Source organism: Protopterus annectens, chromosome 13.part0 (genome assembly GCF_019279795.1).
Source record: "Protopterus annectens isolate FY-2018-M chromosome 13.part0, PAN1.0, whole genome shotgun sequence".
NCBI lineage: Eukaryota > Metazoa > Chordata > Ceratodontiformes > Protopteridae > Protopterus > Protopterus annectens.
The window spans coordinates 943,029,821-943,048,801 of NC_056747.1; positions in this window are offsets into that span (position 1 = coordinate 943,029,821).

Genomic DNA, 18,981 nt, shown 5'->3' on the forward strand with positions numbered 1-18,981 from the left:
AATATGGATGGAGGTGATATAACAGAGAGAGTATATTAAAAATAGGAAAGGGAATAAAAAGAATAAATACATTACTTAACCACATTATCTTTTTTACTTTATTGCTTCTGTGTGGAACATTTCTCCCCAGGCCTCCACTGAAAATGGGCATGTAACCAGTGGACTTTCCTGGTTAACAAATGTAAAATAAATAAATAAATAAAATACAAAATTATAGGATGAAACTGGAGAGTGTGAGGTATTGCAGTTATGGAAGGATCATATAACCACGGAGAACTTTTATAAAAACTGGTTGGAATGGTGGACTGAATTTAAAAATAAGCATAATTTTCCCTCCCAATGGCAGGATGATGAAAGAAAGGAAAAGAAAGTGAAGAATGGGGACATGTATAGAACTGCATTAGAGAATATATATATATATATATATATATATATATATATATATATGAAAAATCTAGAAAAAATGAGGCATCACTGTTTAGACAAAGATATTATATATGATATTCCCCAGGATCCACTAATCTTCCATGTAAGACTAAATTAGTCTTACACAGAAGAGCCAGTCTAAGAGTAAGACGGCAGCGTGCCGTGCATATTAATGAGGGCGCGCTGCCTCAACTCTAAAACTAACACAGAGCATGGACGAGTGTAGGGGGCGTGTTGGACTGCCGATCAGTCCAAAAATCCACGCCCCTGCAAGTTTGAAACTCGGGAAATGTCTATTTACATGAGCTATTCCCTCACATGTGTACATTCTAACACTAAACTCCCCCATATAGTAAACCCCATACAAATATAAAAAGTAAAAGAGATGGTTTTTTTTTTCATTTCTGATATAGCTGCCCATATTTGTGCGTGTTTGCGAGGGTTTTCCCATTGCTTAGCTACAGTTAACAGTTTAGACACCGAAGAGGATAATAAGAAAAATATATGCAAATTAAGCGAAATAGCGATAGCATAGTGGTTAGAGCCTTCACACAAAGAGGAGGCATTCCCGGTTCGAGTCCCACCACTACACTTTTCATTTTCTGTTGGAAATCTGTATACAAAAATACTTCCTGACATGTATTATTTAAAGTTTTGTAAAAAGCATTGAAATGTAATATGTAGTAGTGAACGAATTATATATATATATATATATATATATATATATATATATATATATATATATATATAGGAAGGTGAAATGGTTATGCATACTGATGCATGAGTAAATTATTTTAAGCAATGAAAAGCACCGCTAAGCATATTTTACCAGTATTGAGCATATTTATATTTAATTGCTTGTAGCTGAGCACTGCGTTAACTAGCGCAATGTGTTTACACTGAGTTGCGCATTGCGCAAACTAGTGCAAACAGAACATGTTTGCGCATAGCTGCGCACAGCGCTAACCAGCGCAACATCGGGTAACGTCGAGCAACGTCGGGCAATGTCAGGCAATGTTGAGCAATGCTGTGCAATGTCGGGTAAAGTTGAGCAAAGTCGACTAAACATGGCCACACCTCCTTCACTGTACTTTAACCATTCAGGTCTGTCCAGTAGGAAAATAAAAAAAACAGTCACAGGGATCGAACTTGGGATACTGTGCACTATAGTCACACTACATAACCACTAAACCATGATAGCATTTCATAACCATGCACTTTCAACAGACACATATCTATCAAAAGAATATTAAAAATTGCTAACATCAGCTAAGCAGGTGTGCCTACAGCTGAGTTTTTTCAAAACTGGCCAATCACAAATAAGTGCAGGAAATGAGGCATATTTAAGCTCCACAGACGGGAATACTTGCCATAACTGGTTGTAGCTCCCTTCTGCAGTCAGCATGGCCGGTGTTGGAGAAGGCACTCGATTTAGAGTGCAACATTGGGGCATTGAGGAGACCAAAGTAATGGTTTGGCTCCTTGTCCACAATCATGAGGGAAGACTCCTGTGAGGCCAGTACCAGGGCACCCAATACAAAACGGAGGCCTGGAACTGTCTAGCTCATGATCTCACCAGTGCCACTGGTGTTCCTCGGACTGGTGAGCAGGTCAGGCACCATTACTCTGACCTGAAGCAATGCAAGGAGGATCTACTGGACCAGTGGATCCAGGAGGCCCATGGGATGGCAAATGCCCCAGTACTGAGTAAGTAGCCATTGTATTAAATATTTAAGAATTGCTATTCTTGTCTATACTATGGATAGGTATGTCTCATTATCACTACATTTACTTCACAGCTGCAGGTGTCCGGGCTATGAATCAGCAAGCCCATGAAGATAGGCTGCAAAGGCTGCGTCACCAGGCAGGTTAGTAATTATTCTGCATGTACTGTTATATAAAATAAATGAGAGAGCCTTCAAAAAAGTGTTTTAACCCAATAAATAAAGGTATAATAATTCTTTAATAATTATTCTGAATGTACTGTTATATAAAATAAATGAGAGAGCCTTCAAAAAAGTGTTTTAACCCAATAAATAAAGGTGTAATAATTCTTTAATAAAGGTATAATTCCTGGAGTGCGTCTGTGTGATTTTCTTTGATATGTTGTTGTGCTGTTGCATTTTAGAAATAGTACTGTTGTATTAAGCAGTGTTAGTTAACCCACACTTGGGTAGGCCCATATAAAGTGGATGAAGGGAGTGCCAGTAGCTTTTATGCATATTTACAGCCCTTATCTGTTGGTTCATGCCCAGCATGTACAGGTTAATCTGGCACATGAGTAGCATGGTATTGTGTTCCCCAGAAATGTCAGTGTGCTGCCAGAAATGTAGGGAGCTGTTAACATATAACTGATAATTTCACCTGAACATATCTAGATAATTATATGAAAGTAGAGCTGTCAGTGTACCATCACAGCAGTAGTGTGTGTGAGCAACTCTCAAAATATGTAGCAGTAACATCTGCATCCTGGACAGTTTGTATGTCAGATGCAGCTCATGTATATAATGATCTAGCAAAATCCAATTGCACAATAGAAGGACATTGGGTAGTGTAATAATACATGTAAGGGACATATAACTGCAGTTAATAGGAATGTAGTGTAAGTAGAAGGATATATAAATTAATTGAGCTATCTTTTCCACCCTACTGTATGTGCATAAAAAATGAAATTCCACACCTCAATGGGTATTTCTAATCTCAAAACATTTGTTGGGACATATGTCCCATTGGTTTATAAATATTTGCATTAATTTCTATGCATGTGCCCTATTCAAATACCACAATATTGGTGGCCTGTTGCCATCAATTAAATCTGCATGCTGTTGTAATGTCCACTATTGTTCTATGTATGCATGTGTTATGCTTGCTTTTCAACTGTTGAAACTCTGGTGTGTTGGGTTAATGGGAATACTTCTGCATGCTGTTATAAATAACTGGGAATGCTGTTGACTGTTACTAACCCATATGTTTATTAAATTCTCCAAAACATAGTTTGCATGGGAAGGCCGGTCCTAGTGGACCCACCTGACCCACCTCAGCTGGCCATGGCACCTGGCACCAGCAGGTCCGGTGCCCAGCCTGGGACCTCCTCCTCCATTGGCCTTGTGCCACCTTCAGGTGGAAGAACTGCAGGGAAAGGGGCTTGGCCCCCCTGTGCAAGTGTGGGTGGAGGAGGGCCACCTATCACCCTTAGAATGGTCCGGGCTGTAGTGCGTAGAGAGATCGAGCATTCTGTTGCAGAACCTCTACGCCAGCTTAAGGCACAAGTAGCGCAACTGCCAGGTCAGCCTGCTACTCTTACACAGCCCCCAGCACAGCCACCCTCTGGGCTGTGAAGGTGCAGTGGTGACTGCCCATGGGTGGGGATCTCAGCTCCACTGTTGCCATCTGTGGGCTCATGGGCTTGCGATTTCCAAACATCCCTCCCCATCAATGGTGTATGCATCTTGTTTGTCTTGTCTGTTTACCTCCCCAACCTACCTCCTAAAATATACCTACTTCCCCTACCCCACATTCCACTCTCACCTGAAAAAAAGGGCAATCTGCTCCCAAAAAAAAAAATTACGCACCATACATAGCTGCCCATTCTGCACACATGTCCCCTGGACACAAAAAATGTCATTTAATTGGCATTACAGCATACTTTGTTGTCCTCACCCCTCTCTCAAGGGTTGAAGGTTTCATATTTACCTCCAAATTTATTCTATATGAAATGGGCAGCTATGGACCTTCCCTACACCCGTCCTGCACATCCTGAGCTATTTTCTCTACTGTCTTTCCCTCTTTGTGCGTTTTTTTCACCACTTTCCTATCTCCCCATTTTCTTTTCTTTCAAAGAAATGAGTGCGGGGGTTAGCGGGAGTAAGCACTATTAAGCAGTAGTTAGCAGGTTTGCGTGAGTGTGCGCATGTTTGCGCTTAGCTAAGCATTGCTAAGCATCACGCAAACCCATGCAAACCCGCTTACAACTGCTTAAAAGTGCCTTAGTCACTCTGTATGTGAGGGCCCTTGTTCTGCTCAGCAGCAAAATAAAACACCTCTGTCAGTCTCAAACCCGGGACCTTTTACACACTACACTGCATGAAGTACCACTAAGCCACGGTAGATATACAACAAGTTGGTGCTGAAATAAATATATCATTCATCAGAATGAGTGAATGTAAAGGAAAAATAGGAATGCCATACCACACAACTTGTTCTGTGATCTTTACCAACAGTTGTTGTGGGATTACATTACATGACTGTGATAAGAGAAGCAGCCATTCTAGCAGGAAATAATGTTACACCATCACTTTACAAACCCCACACAGTATCACAGCAGGACAAACACTGGCATATCTGTTTAGGGCAGAGGCCATACCTCAACTGTCCCTTATTTTCAGGGATGTCCCTGATTTTGAAACAAAATTTAGCTCTGTCCCTCTGAATCCCTCTGACTTTGGCCAGAAAGGTGGTGAATTACACGTAATGAGTAATGACAATAATTAAGAGTTAGACACTTCTTTTACTTCAGAAACGGTGTATTAATCAATATGCTCTGGTTCTCTCAAAGTCTCAACTTAATTGCACTAATATTTTAAAGGTGTCCCTGACTTTTTCTCTACTTTTCCCTGAGTCTGTTCAAATATGTACCCGAGTGTTTGAGAGGTCTAGCAGAGGCAGTAACACAGAGGCATATCAGCCTTTCTGCTATTACACACTGTGCAAATAGCTTTGGAAGGAGTTCCGGAAGCATACCCTTATGTAGGAATACAACACTGAAATACAAAAGGATGTAGCCATGTACTGGTAGCAGCCAGCTGTAACAATACCATTGCTCTAGTGCTGAAAAGACCTGTGTGGTGCACAGACAAAGAATAACAGGCTAGTCTCTGGCTACCATGTGGATAGGTCCACAGTTGGGAGTTACGCAGACAGACTACTTGCCTTGATAAACTAACATGTAGACAGCAACCCCGTAAGTCCAGCAAGATAAAATTCACACAATAATACATACACTCTCTGTACTTCTGCACCCCTGCCCAAATGTAGAATATACCTGTGTGTGCTGGGTCTACCAAGGATGTAGGTAAGCATACTCACAGTACTGAAATGTGTCCAGTTTTCTTGTGCAGCTTGTGCTAATGTCAACACTAAAAAAAGCACAAACTGTTTAGAACTGAGTAAATGAATATTCACAGTATAGCAGTTCACAAATAATTCTTGTGCCAAAGGAATACATCTCAATAACTAGCTTTGTATGGCAGTTAATTGTAAAATCTGAAAAGAAAGTACATCCTCCCATGTATCTTGTGTTAGCATTTTGAGGGGTGAGTACATTTCTACACTGACAAGTGTGTACTGGAAGCAGCAACATTTAAGTCTGAGTACAAAATGTAAATCACTGGCTGCACCCCTGGCTTCTGATATAAGAACTATACCAACCTTCTGTCTTAAGCAGTGATGTCAACAGCAAACAAGGATGATCTCCATCTTGGAAAGCTGAAAGGGCCATGCCTACCTGAGTTAGCAATTTATAGTACTGGGTTGCTATGACAGTGATTACTGCAATCACTACACAGCAGGCTGCATGCAATTAGCAAATGGTGGCCACTAAGTGGTGCAGAGGCCATCACATGCTCATGTGCAAATACCTACAAATGCAGGCTGCAATCACTGCCAACAAACTCAATCACTCTATTGCAGAGACTGACAGAGAGAGACACAGAGAGAGAGAGAGAGAGAGAGAAAAGGAAAAAGAAAAATAAATAATACCAAATCATACAAAGGAAAGGTATGTGACACATATGTATTTACTGGTATGTAGTATATGTTTTTGAAGAGTAGTCTACATAATGTGAACCATTCATATGTGGCAGCAGTACTTATCTATGCACAGATGTCCTGCTTAACTACTGCTATGGACAATACAGTGTGCACCTGTGAGCAGTGGGATATACCTGTGAAATGTGTAGCTCAGCATTAAATGTCAAAAATCTTATCCATGTTATCTGTGTTCTGTACAGTAGTGTGGCCAATGGCTGTTGGGGGGATTAGTGCTCCCATTATATAAACATGGGTGTGACAGAGCAACACATGCATGATAGTCATATTAAAGTGTAGCTTAGCATTGGCAACTGCTGTAGCAGTCTAGTATGCTTATCTAGCATTTGTAGCTATATATACCCCCTCTAATGTTAGTGTGTGTTCACATGTGACACCTGTTTGTGTTGTAGCAAGGCCCAACAGTTCAGCTGTGAGGTCCAGGGACTTACAACAGTGTGGACCTTGTGTGTGTATGCTACACACATACGGAGAAATATATATGTGTCATATATATTCACATCTATATATGTGCATAGAGCAGGGGACATATTGCAACTGTTTGTGAAGGGTGGAGATATATATGTTGGTGAAGGTTAGTATGCACATATTTGTATGTAGGTTTTAGTGTGTGATGAACAAGACAGCATACAGTGCTGGTATATGACATGTGGTGGTTAAACACTGTGGGTGGTTTGTTCAGTTTGCAATGTAGAAGCCAGTGAGGCCTGCTAAAGCTGCCTGGGCTGTGAACACTTTCAATGCATTTATCACAAGACTGTGTGATATTACTACATTACTGTACACCTCACATCCTTTGTATAATTGATATTCCCACTATGAAAAGTGAAATGTATATGTGCCTACATATATATGTATATGTACACCAATGGATGTGTATATGTATATATACATATATATATATATATATATATATATATATATATAGAGAGAGAGAGAGAGAGTCATATATACTCATACACACCTACATCTACTTGTTGCAATAGATTCTCTGTACTGTTGACTGACTGTGATGGTCAATGTGTTTGTGAATACGTCAAAGATATGTATTTGTGGGATAGCTTAGTGGGAAACTGTTTATGTCATGGTATTATGGGTCCTTGCTTTGATCCCAGCAAAAGCTGTGTATTCTGTTGCTAGGCAGAAACAGTGCTATGGCATACAGTGTGATTAAGTCCCTTGGTTTTAACTGAGGTGTATGTTATTGGAGGCTAAAGCACTACATCTATGATTATTGATTGGTACTGATGTTGTATCCAAATCCTGTGTGTACTGTAGTACTACTTGAAGCTCTGGGCCTGTACAGCAAAGTATGGTGTATGTCCACATTGCTTGCATCCACTGTTTTGTGTGGTCCCTGTATTCATCACAGATTACATTCCCCAAGATTAATGTTTGGTAAGTACTGACACACAGTACTGTATAGTACACACATAAAGCTTATCTGGGTTGCCATACCTTTGTGTCCTGTAATTATGTCTGATGTGTGTGTGGGTATGTCTGCAACATGTCCTCTGTCATATGTGTGGTAAAACTTATAACTGCATATCGAGCAACATTTATATTGGACTACAGCAGTATGCGACCTATATTAACAATTGTGCACATATCTTGGCCATGGGTTTGCCATTAGCAAGTTGTGTGGTATAATAGTAATACATTTACTGGACCTTACACTCATTGTGATGGATGACATATTTCTTTACATATCAGCTTGATGTATATCTGCTGTGGCTAGGTGGTGTATTGTGTTGCATACAGTGTGCCAGGTACTCTTGTATAGTCTTATATAGTGATTTTATTTTGTTGCTGTGCAGAACATGGTTCATTAGATAGAGTGAGCCAGGCACTTTCAAGCAGTTGTGGGGTGAGCAGTGATAAGTGGTAGTTAAAGTGTTTCACTCTCATTTAGCTAATAGGTTGCTATATATGACAGTTCAGTGCTATCTGTACTGTATAATGTTAAATGTGCCATATGAGTTGCTCAGTCATATTTTTTCTTTATGTCTTCCAAGGATCATGGCATATCACAGAAATCCCAGCTATAGTAGTGCTGAAGATGAGATCATTACTAGCTGTATGATTCAGCACTACAGTCTAATGTTCTCACAAACCAGCCAGAAACAGCAGGAGCGTACTGCAATGTTGCAAGATGTTGTCCAGAGGGTAAATGAGGTAGGCCTGCATAACGGGACATATGAGCAGGTACACCACCACTGCAGTGATCTACTCAGACATGTCCGTCAGCGTGCTTCTGATGTGCGGAGACAACAGCTTGCAACAGGAGGTGGTGTTAATATCCACCCTCCCCTCACCAGAGTGGAGGAACTGCTCCTGAACCTCATGGCACCTGCCCAACAACAACAGCAGCAGACATACAACCACACATGGATCATGCAGGTAACATGGCATATCTGTAGACTACTGTTATCTGTATTGGTAGATCATGCATATGTGAGATGTGGAGTGTGTAGTTAGAAGATGTGGAGCCTGTTGTGCAATACTGATCATTTGGAACATAATCTGTAAGCCTGTGAATTTAAACTCTTGTTCTACTGTAAGATTGCAAACACACAGTAGCAATGCCACAGTTGTGGCCACTGACAAACTGTCTCATCTCTATGTAGGTCCCTCTGGGGTGACATCAAGGCAGTGGACAGATGCTGGTGAGTGTGTTCTACATTTATTATTGTAAATAAAAAGTGCATGTCATAGTTAAGGTGTAGGCCATGTACACATGTAACACACCTACCCATAATGCATGCTGTGCATGTTTGGTGTAAGACCACACACATACAACTAATGTGATTAGCTGCCTCAAACACATGCAATACCCAGATCATCTAAAACAAATGTGGCTACACTGTAGTGACCATTGGATAGGCAAAGTTGATACTCAACATGCACATAACATACACAACTATGTCATACACAGACCATTTTAACATGCTACACATAAAGGATTCACAAACCCTCGGTAAAGACACACTCCAGTATCCAAAATCTCATCCACACATTACACATAATATACCTGAGGGGTAGAGGCCTATCATGGGGCATTTAAACACTCTGCAACACACTACATATTCATGTCAGGGAATGCTCCTTGTTGGCCTCCTTACAAACCCATGTAACAACTGGTTGTGAAATGGTGAATGTAGCCAAGGTAGTACAGTTCTGGTACAGCATGATTAGTGCTGGTTTGGGAAACATTTGTAGCCTTGAGTGACCACATGATGCTTCATGATGATGGCCTATGGTACTATACCCCATCCAGTTATTGTAACCACAGTACTACGCATAGCTGTCATTGCTATACACCTCAATGTTGTGTGTGTGCAAACATATGCACCTCTAAACAATATGCATACCAATCACCATTTGCACAACTGACACATATATGTCTTGTGATGCTATTGAGTGGCTAGGTCATATGACACACATTGGGTATGTGTGATGTTTAAATATGCAGTTGTGTTTTAGCATGCCATGTCATAGATGACACTGGCATGCCCACAATATGATCTACACTCACCATAACTACTGTACATTGGGTATGTGGATGAATGGTATTCCATCAATTATACATGTGCCACTGATGATGTTGTGTGAATACTCATCATGCATGTGCTAAAACTGTGTCCACAATTATTTGCTAAAGGCACAGAGGCTGCAATCAGCATTGGATACCTATCTGACACACAGATACAAGTCCAGCCATGGTATGCAGACCTGTGAGTTATGGTGCACAGTACATTACAGAGTTTTGAATACTTGCACAGCAATGCTGTGTCCATGTATGCATTGCGTTTCAGGGGAGGCCAATCACCTAATAACAAAATACATGCATCAAAGCCATGTATACTGTTAGTAACAAGGACTGTCTACACATGCACTGCATGCTGTTGAGCAACACATGTCCTGCATGCTGACATGTGTGATATGACTGTTTTGCTTGTGATACTGTACCCCAACATCACCTGCTATTGTGTATGTTCTGAGATTGCTGGTGTTGTGTGTTTGTGTCTGCTTTAGGGAGGAGTGTATTTGTGTGAGTGCATGTGTGCATGAGTGCATGTGTGCATGTGCGCATGTGTGCATGTGTGCATGTGTGCATGTGTGCATGTGCACATGTGTGCATGTGTGCATGTGTGCATGTGCATGTGTTCATGTGTGCATGTGGTCTGACATCATGTTCAGGTCTTAAAGTGTGTTTCCTGTTTTTCTCTCACAGGTGCTGGGGTGGGGCTGGTTCAGTACAGCAGGGAAACTGATGTCACTGAGACAGACAGTGATCATGAGGATAGGTGTGTTGAGGCACAGGCAGGTTTGTCAGGGTCTGTTGCTGGACCACCAATTGACAGTACACAAGTCTCCACCCCATCCATGCACACAGTCATACTTGCTGTACATCCATCATCACCATTGCCCTTAGCTGAGGGACAGTGTATGGGTGGCTCTGGCCAGGACAGTGTGGTATCTATGGCACATGTATCAGGACACATCAGCCATAGCCAAATGTCTGAAATGGTACCACATAGGCAGATGCCCAGTGGTTCTCATCAGAGCACTGCTGGTCATCATGCCCCTGGCAGACGTGCCACAACTCTTTCTACCACACGCATGTTCCAGGTTGTCATGGAGGCACAGGCATGAACGGAGCGGTACACCAGACAGGGACTAAGGACACAGAGGGCTCATAACACCTCTGTAAATGACAGTATCCGTGACCTAGCAGGTGCCATACGTAATTACACTGAGGTCATTGATAGATGTTGGAGTGAGACATTGGATGTCCTCCACAATGTCATGTCCATGTGTCAGGACAGTGCGGGATGGTTGAGATGTTGATTTGGATGTATGCCAGCAACATCAGCAGCTGGAGGTCGCCGTGGACGTCCAGCAAGTCACAGCCGCTCCTGTAGTGCCAGTACCAGCCCCAGCAATGTTGGGGGGGCTGTCCATAGACTGTCCTAGAAGACCACGTGCACGTGGCTCTGGCCAGTCCCAGCAGGGACCTGGATCCAGTGGACATATGTCAACCTCTGAGGATAGTACCCAGTCTGGATTAGTACCTGATACTGTCTGTAGCACCCCTGCCAGGCACAGGTTCTGTATCCGTGGCCAGAGATGATGATCTGTAAAGCCTTCCAGGTACAGTTTGTAGCTGACCCACAAATCCCCGTATATGGCAGTCACATGGTGGAACTGTGTGCATGCAGACACACACACGTAAACCAGAAACCTAGGGCAAACATATACCCGCACACATTACATCAACATTGGCCCATAACAGTACTCATGGCCCTCACACACACACTCACACACACATGTTGATAGTATGGCTCAGTGTAGGCCTCTGGCAAACCAACAACACACCCTGTGCATATGATGAAACCTGTGCCACCTCCTGTCATCTGTAACATTGATGCAGAAACAGGCTAACATGGTGCTGATGCACAGGGTGACTTTGATAAAGTATAGCAATGGTTGAATGTGTAGCATGTTGTCAGCAGTAAAGTGTAATGATATCCTTGAAGGTGTAGATGAGCAGGCATGATGCATTAAAGCTGTAATTAGTAATGTTGTATTGTTTCCACCAGTGTTTATTCCAATTGTGTTTTGTTTGCCCATGTGCCACTTGGCTGATGTGTGTAGTTGTGTCAACATGTGTTATACAGTGGACAGTAAGTGTGGGGTGTGTGCAGCACAGGTTTGCAGGTGTACATTTCTGAACATGGTGGAGGTGCACTGTCTGCATGTCCGTGCATATTGGACACATGGGCAGGGTGACATGCCCTGTATTGGCCAGTGTTAACACTCCATAGTTTCTATTGGTGGCCAGTATGCATTATACTACACACGTTTTGGAACTTGAGTACACATGTGTGTGTATGACACGGGTTGACACTGTGCTGTGGGTGATGCTGTTGTTCCTATCTGTCATTGGTTTACATTACTAAGGTTAGCAGTGTCCCAACTGCATAATCATGTATTAATGCACAATGTTCACCTACAGAGTTGCATGGACTGTGCTATCACAAACACAAGAAATTCTCACTTATACAGTAAAAGTGCATTAGTCTCATGGACCCCTGCCATAAACTAAATATATAATAGAAGGTGTGATGTTATACCAAAAAAGAGTTACATACCAAGAAGGGATAACCTCTCTGGTCAGTATCATTTGGAAAATTCAATCCCTCAATAAACATACAAGGCAAGCTTCAAAATACAAAATGGCAACAATTCCAAAGATAACACTAAAGCTGTCTTTACTGTTGTTCATAATCTACAGGGGAAATATCAGATTGGGTCACAGTTAATGTAAATGATCACAAAGTACACTTATCTGACTGACATTACCAATTCCTTGTCAGACAGTTTGAATGCGGATTTCACCACCCTGTCGCTATACAAGGGCCACATTTCCAGACCTGCAGAACATAATACCTGATGATTTACAGACACTCTAGTTAAAACATCTCTTTAACAAGGTCCACACCACAGTGGCAATGGTACTGGACAATGTCCCTGGCTGTGTCATATACAAGCTGACATATGAAATCAACACTCACCTAAACGCTCTGTCCAGATGGAGCCTCTATACAGGTTACATACATGTGGAATGATGTATGGTAATGGTGTTCACAGTCCACAAGGGTTGAGCTACAATGTCTTCTTCTCCTTTCGGATGCTCCCATTTGGGGTCGCCACAGTGCATCATCTGTTTCCATGTCTTCCTGCCCTCTGCATCTTGCGCTGTCACACCATCCACCTGCATGTCCTCTCTCACCACAGCCATAAACTTAATCTTAGGCATTCCTCTTTTCCTGTTACCTGGCGGCTTCATCCTTAGCATCTATTTTACAATATACTCTGCATCCCTCCTCAGCACATGTACAAACCAACTTAATCCTGTCTATCTGGCATGGTCTACTAACCTCCAAACCTGGCCTGACCCTCTAATATACTTATTCTTAAACCTGTCCACCCTCGTCACAACCAGTGCAAATGTTAACATAAATTGATTAAGGGCAGAACTACAACAGGTCCTGGATACTTTCACCCTATAAGCCAGACCAATGTTATCTGGAGGGCTATGGAGCACAGCATTATGGAACTCATTAACAGAGACATTATGAACCTGCAAACACTGCACCATACCCACTTAGGTTCTCTAAAGGCCAGATCATGGCTCCTACACCTAGTAGACTTCAAGCCAGTCAACAAGGCTATAGGTGAGGGAGAGGAGGTCAACACAGCCAATTTATAGCTCACCAGCAAATCATACTCATCCCACATACTGGTATTAGACATAACCTCAACAGACTGACCATAATTGATTGTTAGATGATGGCTTGACAAATGACGCACAGATGTAGGACACACAGTAACATTTGCAGCCTCCATGTACTATTCTATGCTAGTAACAAGTGGTATTCACCTGCACTCAGTCCTGGGACCACTCATGTTTGGCATATAGTTTCTTAGGTACAAGCAAACACAGTAGGGATATGTCTGCCCACGTTTGATGAAAATGCATACTGTGGGCTATACTTTATTCTCCAGATGACACACAGACCCTCAAAAAGGGTATCATACAGATAGATACCTGGTGTCAAACTCATGCTGTAAAGCTATAAGCCTAAGAAAGCATAGTTATCCACTTTTAGAAAACAAAGTATCCCCAGAGTACCACATAGGTAGTAGCCCCCAAAATGTGGAACAGGTACTAATGTACACATAGAGCCATGTGTTAAGTCATCTCTCCTTTGATAATCACATTACCAAAGGGTTTTGGAAATCCCTCTGTGGAGCACATAAGCAATAAAGGGTTTGCATGCAGATCCACACAGGTTGTTGCACACCTATAATGATTAGTCATCTTTGCCAGACTTTGCTTGCTTTGGAACAAGTTTCAAATATACCTCACTCACACTCTTCAATAGAAACCGTGATGAGTGGATGTGAAACGGAAGCCATAGCCCAGGGATCACTGCAGTGGCTAAGCTTGTCACAAGCATACAGAAGTGACCTAAGGTCTGGAAAGTGCCAGCACGCTCTGGCAAAGATAACACATGCATTCATGGAGAAAGCGGAGTACCCACCTATGAAATACTTGAGGTCACATGTATGTATATGGATTTGCCCCACAGCTACCTTACATGTGTAGTGCACATACAGTTGTCTTTGTGATATGTCATACACTGTAAAAATCAAAACCCACTCCACATTGGCCAACGGTGTCACACACCCGGAACACAGACACACACATTCAGCAAGTGTGAGATTCAAACTCTTTCCTAATTACATTAGGATACTACAGCAGTATGGATTTACACACCGCGCTATACACATTACTAGGATTTCACCTTTCCACAGGTATATTTGTAGGATGGTGACATCATCGGACTTGACAAAGATGAGTATACCACTTTTAAGGTGTTTGAGTAGTCTCCAAAAAGTTTGCTCCTCCTCACGGAGACACACACACAGTTAGCAAGTGCAGGATTCTAACCCCTACTTAATTACATTATGATACTACAGCAGCACGCATTTATACGACACACTACACACATTACTGGGATTTCACCATTCCACAGGTATATTTGTAGGATGGTGACATCATCGGACTTGACAAAGATGAGTATATCACTTTTATGGTGTTTGAGTAGTCTCCAAAATGGTTACTCCTCCCCAGAGAAACACACAGTTGGAAAATGCAGGATTCAAACAACTACCTAACTGCAGTATGATACTACAGCCATGCACATTTATACAACGCACTATACATATTAGTGGGATTTCATTTTTCCACAGGTATATTTATAGGATGGTGACATCATCGGACTTGACAAAGATGAGTATACCACTTTTAAGGTGTTTGAGTAGTCTCCAAAAAGGTTGCTCCTCCCCAGGGAGACACACATACACACAGTTGGCAAGTGCAGGATTTAAATCCTTATCTAACTACATTATGGTATTACAGCAGTTCACATTTGCATGACGCACTATACACATTACTGGGACTTTAATTCTCCACAGGTATATTTGTAGGATGGTGACATCATCAGACTTGACAAAGATGAGTATACCACTTTTAAGGTGTTTGAGCAGTCTCCAAAAAGGTGTCTTTCCCCCAGGGAGACACACACAGTTGGCAAGTGCAGCATTCCAACCCCTACCTATCTACATTATGACACTACAGCAGTACATATTTACACGACACGCTATACAAATTACTGGGGTGCCACATGCTGGTGTGAATGACCTGAGACGTACCTCCCTGGACTACATGAAAAGAGTCATAATGGAGCTGTCTGAGCATGTAGCCCAGGCCGGTATGACCCTGACCTTGAGTAGCATCTTACCCTCACCAAGAATGATGCCACAATATGAAGACAAGATGATCAATTTCAACAATTGGTTAAGTACTGGTGTCATTCAAAGGGGACCCAATGTCTGTCAGCTTGGGATGATATGCTCGACAAGCCACGATGCTTCGCTAGGGACGGCTTGCACCTGTCACCCCTGGGCTTTCGGATATTGGCAAAGGCTCTTGCTACCCCCATAGTGCCCTTTTTAGGCAAGGCTCAAAAGACAAACCCACCTCCATAGGTATCACAAGGGATAAGAAACTAAGAGTAATGCTACTCAACGCCAGAAGTCTAAACCTCAAGATGCATGCACTCGAAACTATCCTTAGCATGGAGAACATCGATATCTGTAGTAACAGAAACCTGGTTCAGGGCTCCGAGAGCACCCCAGCACTACCAGGTTATACCTCATACCATGCTTTTGGCCCCAAAACTTGGACCGAACCACAAAAGGAGGGGAGTATCAATATTCATCAAAGATACCCACACCTCCAGGTTGGTGGCAAACCAAGCATCAGAGACTATCCATGTGCAACTAACAGTGGGTAAAACTGCCTTCCAGTTTATAGCCTGCTACAGACCACCCTCCCAAACCCAGGAACCCCACTCAGCCTTTCTGAGAACACTGAAAAATATGAAGGTCTCTCCAAACACCATTATATTGGGCGACTTCAACTACCCAAACATAGACTGGGAGCATTACTCTAGCTCCAACACCCTAGCCCAAAGGTTCCTAGAATTTATAAACTCAAATGCTATGGAACAACAACGCCTTATCATACTAGGTGTATTGTGAGTGTATTGTATGCATAGGCCATGACCATATGATATATGGGTTGATGCACCACATGCTGGCACACACATGGTCAAACCTTGAGTAGCATCTTACCTTCACCTACATGATACTGCAATATAACAGAAAGATGATAAACTTCAACAATTGGCTGAGCCTCTGGTGTCATTCAAAGGAGATCCAGTCTTTGTCTGCATGTGATGACATGATAGACAAGCCTTGTTGCTTTGCTACAGATGGTTTGCACCTGTCACCCCTATGCTTCTGAATACTGGCCAAGGCTCATGCTGTCCCCATATTACCTTTTTTAGGTAAGGCTCAAAGGTTCATAGGTTCATAGGTAGGTAATAGTCTATCGGTCCTGGGGCCTATACAAGGCCAGCCAAAAAGGTACCCTGGCTTTTGCCACCCAAGAAATTTATTTTCCTGTGCCACTGTCGTGCAGAGACACAGAAGTGATCCCCAGGGTGAATTTCCTATTTCCCATCCAATAATCAAGATTTTCCTTGAAGAGTGCTAATGAGGAGCTTAGTTTGATATAGATAGGTAGTTTATTCGGGAGTATGTGAAGTCTGTGGGACAGGAATCTATCCCTCTGGCATGTTCTGTTTATTGTGCTGACAAGGTTTAGGTCCCTAGAGCGTGTAGGTTCATAGGTTCATAGGTAGGTACTAGGCTATGTGCCCAAGGGCATTTATAAGCCTAGCCAGAATGTGTTGGCTTTCGCCTCCCTTTTAAATTAGTTTCCTGGGCCTCTGTCTAGCAGGGCCACTGAAGTGATCCCAGGGGTAAATTTACAATTTCCCATCAACTCATCAAGATTCCTCTTGAAGAGAGTCTGCAAGGGGCTCTGCCTAACATCAACTGGGATTCTATTCCAGAGTGAGGGAAGTCTCTGGGACAGGATTCTATCCCTCCAGCATGTCCTGTTTATTGCTTTGCTGAGGTTTAATTCACTGGAGCATGTGGCTCTAAGAGATTTGTTTTTCTTGAGGTGGAGCATGTCCATTAATTCCAGGTTGGACATGGCCTTATACATCAGGCACAGATCACCTCTGAGCAGGCAGTAAGCAACCGAGTAGAGCTGGAGTTTCGTTAGTCGAGCTGCATAGGGCATCTCTTTGAGGCCCATGATCCTCTTGGTGAAGTACTTCTGTGGTCTTATCAGCTGTTGCATGTGCCAATTAAGGTACATACCAAATGGGGCATTGTACTCTATTATGGGCCTAATGAGTGATGAGTAGAGGGGCACAATGACCTCTCTTGATCTAGAGGTGAACCCTTTCGTGATTAGGTGGGCTACATAGAAGGAATAACTAACCACTTTACCAATGTAATTATCAAAGGAGAGGTTACTATCTACCTGGGTCCCCAGGTCCCTAATTACATTTTCTGTACCCAGTGGATTACCACCTATGTGGTAATTTGTGGGCACTTTGTTTTTTCCAAAGGGGATGACTATGCATTTTTTGCCATTCAGCTTGAGGCCATGGTTTTGACACCAGGTATCTGTCTCTGTAAGACCTTTCTGGAGGATGTCTGTGTCAGCCAGAGAGTAGATTATGGCCCCCAGTTTACAGTCATCTGGGAACTTGGTCAGCCATAGTCCTCCCATGCTTGCCTGTACCTCAGAGATGTATATACTGAACAGGAGGGGTCCCAGGACCGAGACCTGTGGGATGCCACTTGTGACTGGTTTAGAGTCGGACACGGCACCTGCAACTCTGATCATGTATGTTCTATCCGTGAGCCAGTTGGCCACCCATCACGTGACACAGGGGTTAATGTTCAAGCTGGTAAGCTTGTCTATGATGCCAGAGTGGGGAATGGTGTCAAAGGCCTTAATGAGGTCCAGGTAGGCTGTGTGGACTACCTTCCCTTCATCTATGGCCTTGGTAACTGTTTCAAAGAAGTCAACTAGGTTTAGGAGGCAGGATCTGCCTTTAACAAAACCAAATTGGGTAGGGTCCAGTATCTGGAGGTTCCCAATGTCTCTGTTTATGAGTTCCATGATAATTCGCTCCATAGCTTTGCAGACCAGGCTGGTCAGGCTTATAGGGCGATAGTTCCCAGATTCTGTTGTGGCACCACCTTTGCGGAGCGGGATGATTGTTGCTGTACGCCATTCTTTGGGTACATAGCCTGTGGTAAGGTTGAGTCTGAACAGTGAATGTAGGTGAGGGTTTAGTTCCTTTTGGAGCTCGTGTAAGACGCAGCCTGGGACACCATACAGTCCCATTGATGCTGTGTTGTTAGCTTTGGAGAGGGCTGTTTTTACCTGCATGTCCATGAAGTCTGGGGCTCTGCATTCTTCTGGGATGGACATGGGCCCTTTTGGGGGTGAGGGAGGGGGTGAAGTTTGCACTGAACTTGTCCACCAGGATGTTGGCAATGTCAGTTGGTTCAGTGTATTTTTTACCATTTTGCAGTAGCTGAAAGCATATCTGAGAGTTGCCACCTAAATGTTTGATATAGCTAAAGAAGGCTTTGTGGTAATCTTTAGATTCCTTGGCAATTTTTCTTTAGAAACTGGACTTGGATTATTTTATGAGCGAT